This window comes from Saccopteryx leptura, chromosome 4 (genome assembly GCF_036850995.1).
Source record: "Saccopteryx leptura isolate mSacLep1 chromosome 4, mSacLep1_pri_phased_curated, whole genome shotgun sequence".
Lineage (NCBI taxonomy): Eukaryota > Metazoa > Chordata > Mammalia > Chiroptera > Emballonuridae > Saccopteryx > Saccopteryx leptura.
The window spans coordinates 92096584-92107859 of record NC_089506.1 but is presented as its reverse complement, the minus strand read 5'-3'; positions in this window follow the sequence as shown (position 1 = coordinate 92107859).

The window sequence follows — 11276 nt, the reverse complement described above, 5'->3', positions numbered from 1 at the left end:
ATTTAAGTTTAACATTATGTAACATTTTTTATATGCCAGACATTTTTCTAAGTATTTTTAATATGTTAAGTCATTTTAAACCTATAACAACCTCATGAGATAAGTACCATTATTATTTCCAACTTACAAATGATGCAAATCACAAAGATGTTAGGTAACTTCTTTAAGTGACACAGTTAATCAGTAAGAGAGAGGGTATTCAAACCCAGACAGTCTAGAGTCAGAGACAACACTCATAGACATGATTATAATTGTGTGTCCAGGTTGCCATTTATCACTTTTTTAAATTTTATCTGTGCTATGTCATATTTCATGTAAAATAATTGTATGTAGAAATATAATCCATTACTTAATATCTAATTTTAAAATAAAATTCAATAAATCAGAGCTTTGAAATATTAAAAGTGCTATTTTATCTGAACTTGCACTTTCTTGAGTTCTGTCTTAGAAAAAGTCTTTTGGTATCTTGATAATGAACAACGAGGTCTAAAAATTATGTTGAATTCTTCTCTACAGCAGATAGCATCAGGGTATATTATTTCATTGCAATACCAGGAGGGTAACTGAAAAAGACAAGATCACAGCAAAGCCAGTCTTCTCTAGGCATAGGTGGAGATCGGCCAAGTGAAAAGAAAACAGTTGTCTGAGTTAGAGGAGGAGAGAGACAATTAGGAGTTCCCTAGATTTGCACAGGAGCCTCTTGAGGTTCATGTAACCACTTCCCAGCAGGTGTGCAGTTTGATACCTGAGAAAGCAAGCAGAGCTAAGGGACCTCAAGATAGCAGTTACAAGGTTGGAAACAGGGTTGCTACTCAAGGGAGCAAGGGACGTGTGACAATGCTCCCGCACCTCCCCAAAGAGTGCTGCTCCATTTCCCTTGGCCACAGTCTCTGCGAGGTGTGCTGTAAACACGCCTGGAAATGCATCCGTCCTACTCTCATTTCCATTCTAGCATGGTATTGCAGCAGCCTTGTTACAAGCCATACCAAGTTCAAAATTCTCATATCTAAGCACAATCTAGGGACACATTACTCACAAATCTGAGTTTTCAAGTGATTGAAATCACAAATGTGAGCACTCCCTTATATAATCTACCTTTCTTTTTTATTGTTGCATAATGGACTTTGGAATTATCTAGTCAAAATTAATAACCGATGGCTAAGGTTTATCCTCCTTTTCAAGATGAGCAGACCTCACAATTGCATTTTAGACAAGAATGACATTAAACTATCCGATCAAGGAGGTACCAAGACACCGAGCTTTCTCGTCTCAACGTCTTGTTTCAGAAGTACTTCTAACTATCCCTTTCTAACTCTAAGTATGAGTTTTATCAAGGAGAAAGACTATCTGAACCAATGTGTTAGAAGTAAATTAGTAAAATTTAGTTTTCCTTTTTTTTTTTTTTTGTATTTTTCTGAAGCTGGAAACGGGGAGAGACAGTCAGACTCCCGTATGCGCCCGACCGGGATCCGCCCAGCACGCCCACCAGGGGCGATGCTCTGCCCACCAGGGGGCGATGCTCTGCCCCTCTGGGGCGTCGCTCTACCGCGACCAGAGCCACTGTAGCGCCTGAGGCAGAGGCCAAGGAGCCATCCCCAGCGCCTGGGCCATCTTTGCTCCAATGGAGCCTTGGCTGCAGGAGGGGAAGAGAGAGACAGAGAGGAAGGGGGGGGGGTGCACGCCAGGCCGACGCTCTACCGCTGAGCCAACCCGCCAGGGCCTAAAATTTAGTTTTATATTCAACTTTTAGGCTAAGTGATGTCATAGTATCATAACCCAGAAGAAAAGATACCTCCTGGAAATAATTGTCATATCATGTCCTCTAACCATTAATGTTTCTTCCATTAATTAACACAAATACTTAACCACAAAATACTTAACACAAATAATATATACATATTGTCAAACTCTTTAATCTAATTTTATCATGGTAACAGCTTGAAACAACAAAATATGACTATGTTTTGTAAAAGTGACTTATCAAGTGCTATAGAACCAGTTTTGAAATACCTCTCACAGACCATTATAATTTCAAACATTATAGTTCTCCACCCCACTCATTAGTTAGGTATTTTGCAATGCATGGATATTACCGTATTTTTCACTCCATAAAACATACTTCTCCCCCCAAAAGTGGAGGGGAAAATGCCCATGCGTCTTATGGAGCAAAAAATAGGGTATTTTATTAAATGTTTTAACACACCATTTGGTTCAGAATATTTTTTTTCTTATTTTCCTCCTTAAAACCCTATGGTCAGGTGTGTCTTATAGAGAGAGGGAAAAAAAAAATATATATATATATGCAAGTACAAAGGGTTTATTCTTTATGTGCTTAAACAGATTTTAGATTTATTGTGTTTTATATGCTTAATGTTGTAAACCTTTTTCAAGTGCCTTACTGCAATAGAAATAAGACCTAACTTGACCGTATTTGCTCACAGTGATGCCTTATATAAACATATATTCAGTTTGGGTATTCTAAATGGCATTAGAACTAAATCTTTATAAAGATGACTGTAACAACATAATCCCTCTGTCTTCTAAATAAACTATATATCAACACTGGGTACACTTGGCTAAATTTTCAGTGGTGTCAATTATGGGTGTCAACAAACTAAGCTCCTCTAGAATTTTTCAGTCTTTATGAGCTTAGCATCTTTATATAAGCTTACTCTATCACAAGTTGGCCGTAGCACTTGTGAAAGGGAATCTTGTTACAGATACTTATGCTATTAATGCTCTCTTTCTTAATGATAGTTCCTAAATAATGTTTCACACAGCAGGCTAACACAGCTTGCACTTGAAGAGGAGGGTGTCAGAATGTTTAAATTCTATCCGCACATTTGCTACTGATAATCATGAACCTTGGTTAGGTCATTTAACTTTTCTGGAGTCAATTTCTCAGTTTCAGAACTATCTGAAAGCTCTCAAATCCCATGAAACCTTGTATCTCTGCAAAGCAAACTCTGAATTTCTATTTCTTATTCAATAAATAGCTTTTCACCTCCATTGTTATGCAGGCAATGTGGGTTGCATAGCATTACACACAGTCTTTCACAGAGATCACCATGTAGATACCAAGACATAAACAAAATACAAGAAATTGAAGTAGACTATGATTAGCACCATAGAACAGATATATTTTTTTAAAAACTGCTCTAAAATTTCAAAGAATAGCAGACTTCTATGCTGAATGCTTATATATTTAGCAAATATTAATAAAGATCTACCAGATGATAAATAGTGTGCTCAAGCCTTGGATTTCATGAGTCAACGGAAGGTCTGCTTCTAATATTTGTTAGACACTGTGAAAGAAAATAAACAGAAGTCTATTTGTCACAGATATGACTATTTAAAAGTTAGACTAACAAGTTATTAAATAAAGTATGTTTTATCATACTTTGATGAGCAAATTTGATGAGAAAATTTCACAATGACCTGGAAGGTCATATTCAAATTTAGAATTTTCACTTACTTGCCCCTGGCTTCTAACCCCTATTTCTCCATCTTCCATCATTATTTTTTTACTTTCGGCTCTACTGAGTTCCCCACAGGTCCCCACATGTTCCCTGTGGGTCCTCATATGTGCCCCCAGGAACATTACAGACTGTGTATCTGAGATCTTTTGGTGAAAGCCAAAGTTCCCACTGAAAAGCTGAAGAGGTTTTAATAGATAGCATTAAAAATATTCCAGGCAGAAAAAATAATCAAGAGCTTTGGTGAATGGAAGCTTCTAGGCATAGTTTCCAAATATGAAATTGTTCAGTTTTTCTCGAGTTTCAACAAAACAAAAATATTGATGCTAAATTCATAAGAGTAAACCTAGATCATAATGTCAAAGGCTAAAAAAAAAGTTTATACTTTATTGGTAGGTAAATAAGAGAGATTAGAAGGTTATTGAGCAGGGGTGATATAATCAGAACTGTACTCTAGGAAGATTAATTTGGCAGCCAAATGTGGAATGAGGAATTTAGAAGCAAGAAGAGTTATGGCAGTAGTTTAGGTAAGCAGTAATCAGAATGCTAACTAGGGCCGGGTAATGTACAAGAAGAAAGGGCTGTGTGAAACAGTAGGGAAAAAGAATTGACAGACCTTGATGAGTCATTGGTAAAAGGAAAAAAGGAGAGAAATAAATCAAAGAGCTTTCAGAAGTCTTGAGCTTCTGTAAAAAAATAAATAAATATTGGAAACCATATGCAAGAAATCAGGAGAAGGAGCTAAACTGTGGGACAAAAATGATGCATGGCATTGATGTATGCTGTGTTTGCAACATTAGTAAATCTCCACTCAAGTAAAAATGCCAGTGAGGACTTGAAATTCAGGTCTGGAATTTGAAAGAATTATCAGGAAATCACGTAAAGAGGTAAAACTTGTGTCTGACTTTTTAAAAAAATATTTTTTTATTGATCGTAGAGAGAAAAAGTGAGGGAGAGAGAAAAAAAGGAAATATCAATTTGTTGTTCCAGTTATTTATGCATTCACTGGTTGATTCTTGTATGTGCCCTGACTAGAGATTGAACCCGCAACCTTTAATATAAACCACTCCTTATGCAAATTAATTGTTCAAAGGTCTTAAAGTTTTTCAATGATTCAGGAATTAAACTAAATTCCTTAGTCTGTAGAATTCCCAAAATATATGTGTCATCTGAATGATCTGAAAATGGTTATTTACAGAGTTTGGGCCAGTTGCTTCACTTTGGCAAGGTCTACTTTATAATCTATAGCATAGTGGTCTGCTTTGTCAGGATTTGTTGATAACAGTCCAAGTTTCTTCCCAGCATGAATCACTTCCGAGTATCACAATGTTTACTTCAGGGAATTTTGACTTTATCCCGATTTAGACTTTATGATTTGTCTAACTTAATGCTTACAAACAATGAGTCTGCCTCTGGGGTAACATTCCTCAAACCTATTACCATGTGCCAGAAACTCTTTTCAGCTCTCAGGTGACATATTTACGGGTTGATGATAAAAGCATTGTCTTTTGTTCTCACTCATATGTACTATTATACATACACACATCAACACACACACACATACACACACTTCATGATCTCAAGTAAAAATAAAGATGCGTTAAATGAGGTAGGGCTTTTTGGGGCTTTATGTTTGTTTGTTTTAGGGGGTTTGCTTGTTTGTTTTTGCTTTTCCTCCTGTGTCTACTCACTAACATTTTCTGAAACCCACTTTTCTTTTGCCCCAGATGCACTTCAATATTTGAGTCTTTAGTGAAAATCTTAAGATGACTGCCACTGGTACCAGGATGGGGAGAGAAACCTGGTTGCAGTAAGAAATCTCAGTCTTTCGACAAACAGAAGCCAGAGCCAACAAGCTATGCTCAACTTCTCTTCTGGGAGGAACAAGAGGCTGTAAAAGGTCCTATTAGCACTGCAGTTGAATCCCTCAGTTCACCCCTACTTTAGACAAAATATAGGTGCCAACCCCTTTTTCACTATCAATGCTTCAACTTTCGGAGTTGATAACTAATCCTCTATCTAAATAAATATTTCAATATTTTATGTCTGCTTCTTTACATATATTTTTAACCCAGATATCATGGAAGAAAGTACAATTAACATAGTCAGTATTCTAAGTATTACAGGGTGAATGCAGATCTGCAAATGTTTATAAAGAAAAATATATAAATTTAGATTTCTGTAATGGCTTTCAGATAACAAAAGTATCAAGCCTCTAAAAAGGACCACATGACAATAAAAAATGTATTTATGCAACACAAAATATGCAAGAGAAACAAATATAACCAAAAATATAAATAATATCAAAAACATGCTATGGCATGTATATCAGCCGATTGTATATGGCTTTCCACAGACAACAAAGATCTTAAAAAATGCCACTCTAAGTTCCCTAACTTCTCATGATCTTTTTGGTTCTGAGACTTTTTTTTTTTAGTTTATATTTTTAGTGAGAGAGGAGCAGACAGACAGACAGGGACAGACAGACAGGAAGAGAGAGTGATGAGAAGCATCAACTTGTAGTTGTGTCACCTTAATTGTTCATTGATTGCTTTCTCATATGTGCCTTGATCTGAGGACTCCAGCTGAGCCAGTGACCCCTTGCCCAAGCCAGCAACCTTGGGCTTCAAGTTAAGCAACCACTGGGCTCAAGCCAGCAACCATGAGGTCATGTCTATGATCCTAGGCTCAAGCCGGTAACCCCGCACTCAAGCCAGAAGAGCCCACACTGACACCTTGGCATTTTGAACCTGGGTCCTCAGTGTCCCAGGCCAATGCTCGATCCACTGTACCACCACTTTTTCAGAAACAGTGTGAATCTCTTATCATTAACTCTAGAAACGGGCTTATAGCACTCTATAGCTTACTCTATTAGTTTTCCAATACTATATTACCACAAACTTAGTGACTTAGAACAATATCAGTTTATTATCTCACTGTCATAAGTTTAGTTACTCTCCATAGCACTGAAATCAAGATATTGACCAGGCTAGGCTCTTATCTAAAATCTTAGGGGAAGAATTCACTTTCAAAATTACCCAGGCCGTTGGCAGAAGTCATTTCCTTACAACTATCATCCTGACATCCTTTTTCTTGCTGGCTGCCAATCAGAGTTTACCTTCAACTTTGAGAGGCTGCCACAATTTTTTACTATGGCCCTCTTCATTTTCAAGCCATCAATACCACATCAACTCCCACCCATGCTTCAACTTTCTCTGGCTTCCTCTTTTGTCACCAGATAAAGTTCTCTGATTTTAAGGGCTCATATGATTAGATTAGGCTCATATGAATAATCTCCATTTGTTGTTTGTTTGCTTGTTTGTTTTCAGCAAGTGAGAGAGAGACAGATAGACAGACAGATAGGATGGGGAGAGATAAAAAGTATCAACTTGCAGTTGCGTCACTTTTTAGTTGTTTACTGATTGCTTTCTCATAAGTGCCTTGACTGGGGGCATTTCAGCCCAGCCAGTGATCCTTTGCTCAAGCCAGTGACTGCGGGCTCAAGCCAGCAACCTTGAGCTTCTAGCCAGCAATCATGGGGTCATGTCTGTGATCCCATGCTCAAGCCAGCAACACCATGCTCAAGCTGGTGAGCCCACGCTCAAACGGGATGAGTCCGTGTTCAAGCCAGAGACCTTGGGGTTTTGAACCTGGGTCCTCAGTGACTCAGGTCAATGTTCTCTCCACTGTGCCTCCACCTGGTCAGGCTGGATAATCAGCTTTTTTAATGGACAAATGTGTGATATGTTATGGATTGAATTATATTCCCATAAATATATGTTGACATTCTAACCCCCAATATCTCAGATGGTGACCTTACTTGAAAATAGGATCTTTAAAAAGTAATCAAGTTAAAAATGAAGTGAAGAAGGGCTCCAATATAAAATGACTGTTGTCTTTGTAAAAAGGAGAAATTTGGACACTGAGACAGACACACACACACAAAAAGCTGTGGTGAAGACATATAAGAACTCCTGTGAAGACAGAAGCATAAATGGACCCAGGCAGTTGCAAACCAAAGAAACCTAAGGATTGCTCACCACCAACAGAAACTAGGTAGAGTCAAGGAAAAATTTTATTCTGTCTCAGAGAGACACCTACTTCCCAAAATTGAGACAATAATTTTTTGTCATTAGAAACTTAAAGAGACACACTGAGGACTTGGGAAAGGAGAGCTAAGAAAAGGCAAAATACACAAAGATTCAAAAGAAAGTGTTAGCTGAGGAAGAATATGCAACAAATAAAAATTTTAAATAGATTAAAATACTTTAAAAATAGTTTTATAAAATATTACTCTAAAAATTTGCAGAAATCAAAGATGACCTGAATATTATGGATTAGAATATTACATAATATCTCAGAAAGAGCTAGTATTGAATAGCCACACACTGATAAAATGCCTGGACTTCAAAAAGAGAGAAGGAAAATCACTAACATTCAATTTCAGAAAGAGTAAAATTATATAATAATTTAAGAAAATAAAAGGTCTTTATTTTATTGAACTTAAAATGAACAGCAAATGCTTATGTGCATTCTGAACAGAAAATAAGATGGAAAGGTTCCAAGCCCATAAAAGGGGCTAACATAATGGCAGTGGATGAAGCACTGACCTGGGATAATGAGGACCAAGGTCCGAAACCCCAAGGTCACTGGCTTCAACACAAGCTCATCTGGCTTGAGCACAGCCTCACCAACTTGAGCACAGAGTCGCTGGCTTGAACATGAAATCATAGACATGACCGTATGGTCACTAGCTTGAGCCCAAGGTCATTGGTTTGAGAAGGGGGTCACTGGTTCAGCTGGATCCTCCCCAGTCAAGACACATATGAAAAGCTATTAATGAATAACTAAAATGCTGCAACTTTGAATTGATGTTTCTCATCTCTCTCCCTTCCTATTTATCTGTCTGTTTCTTTTTGTCTCTCTTTCCTTCTTTCTCACACACACACAAAAAGGAGGCTAACATAAATCTGATTTCAAAAGGAATTATATATACCACCTAAAAAGAAAATAATAGACTAATTGCATTTATAAACCAAAAAAACATTAATAAACTAAATATAAGTGCATTTAGTAAATAATATACCATATTTCATATAATGAACCCCAAATATATGGAAGATTATACTAGATAATCTATTAATAAAATTTTTGGCATAACTGATTAAAAGAGAAAAATAGATTTTAAAAAAGCAGGCAACACAAATTTCTGTTTTTAAAATGAAGGAAAATATAAATAGGTCATATAAAAGTTTCTATAGCCACCTATAAGGGAAACATTATAACCTCAAAGAAATAAGAGTAATCCTAATAAAATTGGGATTATTAATGCCATCACTTACTAGTTTGTGAGCAGTTTTAGAAAGCACAATAAAACTTGAAAAATAAATTATTAATATGCTTATTAAATGAAAAGGACTTTCACTAGTTACAATCAGGTCAGTAGTTTAAAAGCCTAGAAACTCATAAAAGCATAAAACGGATTCACAAATAATGTGTAAATTACAAGTTAGATTAACAGAAATATTAGAATAGAAAATGTCTTCAAAGATAAAAAGAAAAAAAACATTTTCTAAAATAAAGGAAAAATTTAATGAACACATCAAAGAAAATATATCTCTTGGAAATATTTATACCCAACAATCAGCATTATGACATAGCCTGGCAATGTTACTGGACTCAATATATTAAATAAGCAGATGACCTATAAGAGGGAAAAAATAAAGTTAAAATGAAACATAATCAAGCAGACAAAAAAAGGCATAGAAGAAATAATAAAATAATAAGGTAATTTATATGTATGTGTGTGTGATGAATATACATGTATTATATATTTTAAGCGCAGGGCAATGTATGACCATTTGAAAAGATATAAAAATTTGATGGAACTAAAAAATGAGTTGACTTTCAAAATTTGAAAAGGTAACCACTTTTTCTAATTTTCCAAAAGTAAACATCCAAAAAACCAGTATGTCTATTCATTTCAAAATGTCTTAGAGATGCTCTGAGGCGCATTTTCCCAAACTGCAGCAAGCTCAGTAAATATATGTAAGTAATATATGTATATACATACAAGTGTATTTCTGATAGTCTTTGGTTGTTGGATTTTAGCATCTGCCTAAGAAAAGTTGTTTAAAAAATTTATGTACATCTTTAATATGGAATATTCTGCAACTCTAATAACAAGGACAGATCTCCAAGACATATTTTTATATGAAAAGGCAAGTTGCAGAGCAATATGGGAAGTTATGTTCCAATTCATATTTTAAAAATAATTCCATATATATAAAAATTCATGCAAGTAAATACATTGAAAATGTACTCAAATTTGAATATCAAATTATCCACGGGGGAAAGAAGAGTAGGGAGATTTGAATTAAAAATGTTTTATTCCATCTATTTCTTAAATACTTGGATCTTTCCAAAAAGTATTTTTATACATTCTGTGTTTAAAAATCAAAAGCTATTTTGAAAAAATTAGCTGACAAAGACCTAAGTTAGATATCTCCAAGTGCCAACTACTTTAATGAGTTGTTAATTAACATGATTATGCAATATTTCTGGTATTTTGTTTTTGCAAAAGCAGAGTAAATGGTATTTTATAAATTCAGAAGGAATGTGATAATCAGTGATACCAAAAGTACTTATCCCATCTATTAACTGATGGCTGAAAGCATATATACTTGTAGTTTAAACTTTTGATCTCATTAAAAGCTATAATACCCTATAGCACTTTAAATAATTATTAATTATATTTAAAGGTGAATGATTTTTGGTCCCTTTTTTAGGAAAAGGAAGACACTGGAAAATTTGAAATAGAGATTGAGAACATCTAAAGAAAAGGAGAGAGAAGTGTAAGACCAGAAATACTAACGATAAGCTCACATACTTGACAAAGACACTTAGAGCCTGAAATGTAAGATAACACAATTTGCTGGTCTTTAAAGAAAGAATATGGATCCAATTTAAAGAACAAAGAGGTATTGAATGCATTAGCTCCTTTTAATATTTTAAAATATAAAACAGAAAATTTGTATTTGTCATGCTTAAATCCAAAGAGGAAGAACAGGAAGAATGCTGATATAAATACAAATACTGTAGCTTGACCTGGTGGTGTTGCAGTGAATGGAGTGTTTGACTGGGACGCAGAAGACCCAGATTTGAAGCCCCTAGATCAATGATGTGAGCATGGGCTCATCTGGTTTGAGCAAGGCTTATCGGCCTGAGCCCAAGGTCACTGGCTTGAGCAAGGGGTCACTCAGTCTGCTGTAGACCCCTGGTTAAGTCACATATGAGAAAGCAATCAATGAACAACTAAGGTGCTGCAGTGAAGAATTGATGCTTCTCATCTCTCTCCCTTCCTGTCTGTCCCTATCTGTCCCTCTCTCTGTCTTTCACCAAAAAAAATAATAATAATACAAATGCTGTAATAGACTTCAGTGGGCTCCTGATGCTCAGTCCTTCACCATCACTTTACTTTTTAAATTTCTGGTGAATATTTTTCCAAAAAAATTAAGCTTTAATTTTGGTAAACAACTAAAGACTGGGGAATTAAAATATCCAAAGAACAACTAACCCAAGCACCTAAGGCTTCATAACAAAATAATGTTAAATTTAAATTCAACACAATTGTCTTTTGATAAAAAAAAACACTAGACCAAAGAAAAGTTATGTGTAAGTTTATCTCTTAATATAAAACAAAGAGAAAGCCTGCTCAGGCTAAACTCTACATGCAAAATTTCACAATGGTCATAATGCTGTGGTATAGTAGATTTCATAAATGGTTCACCTAAGTATCTT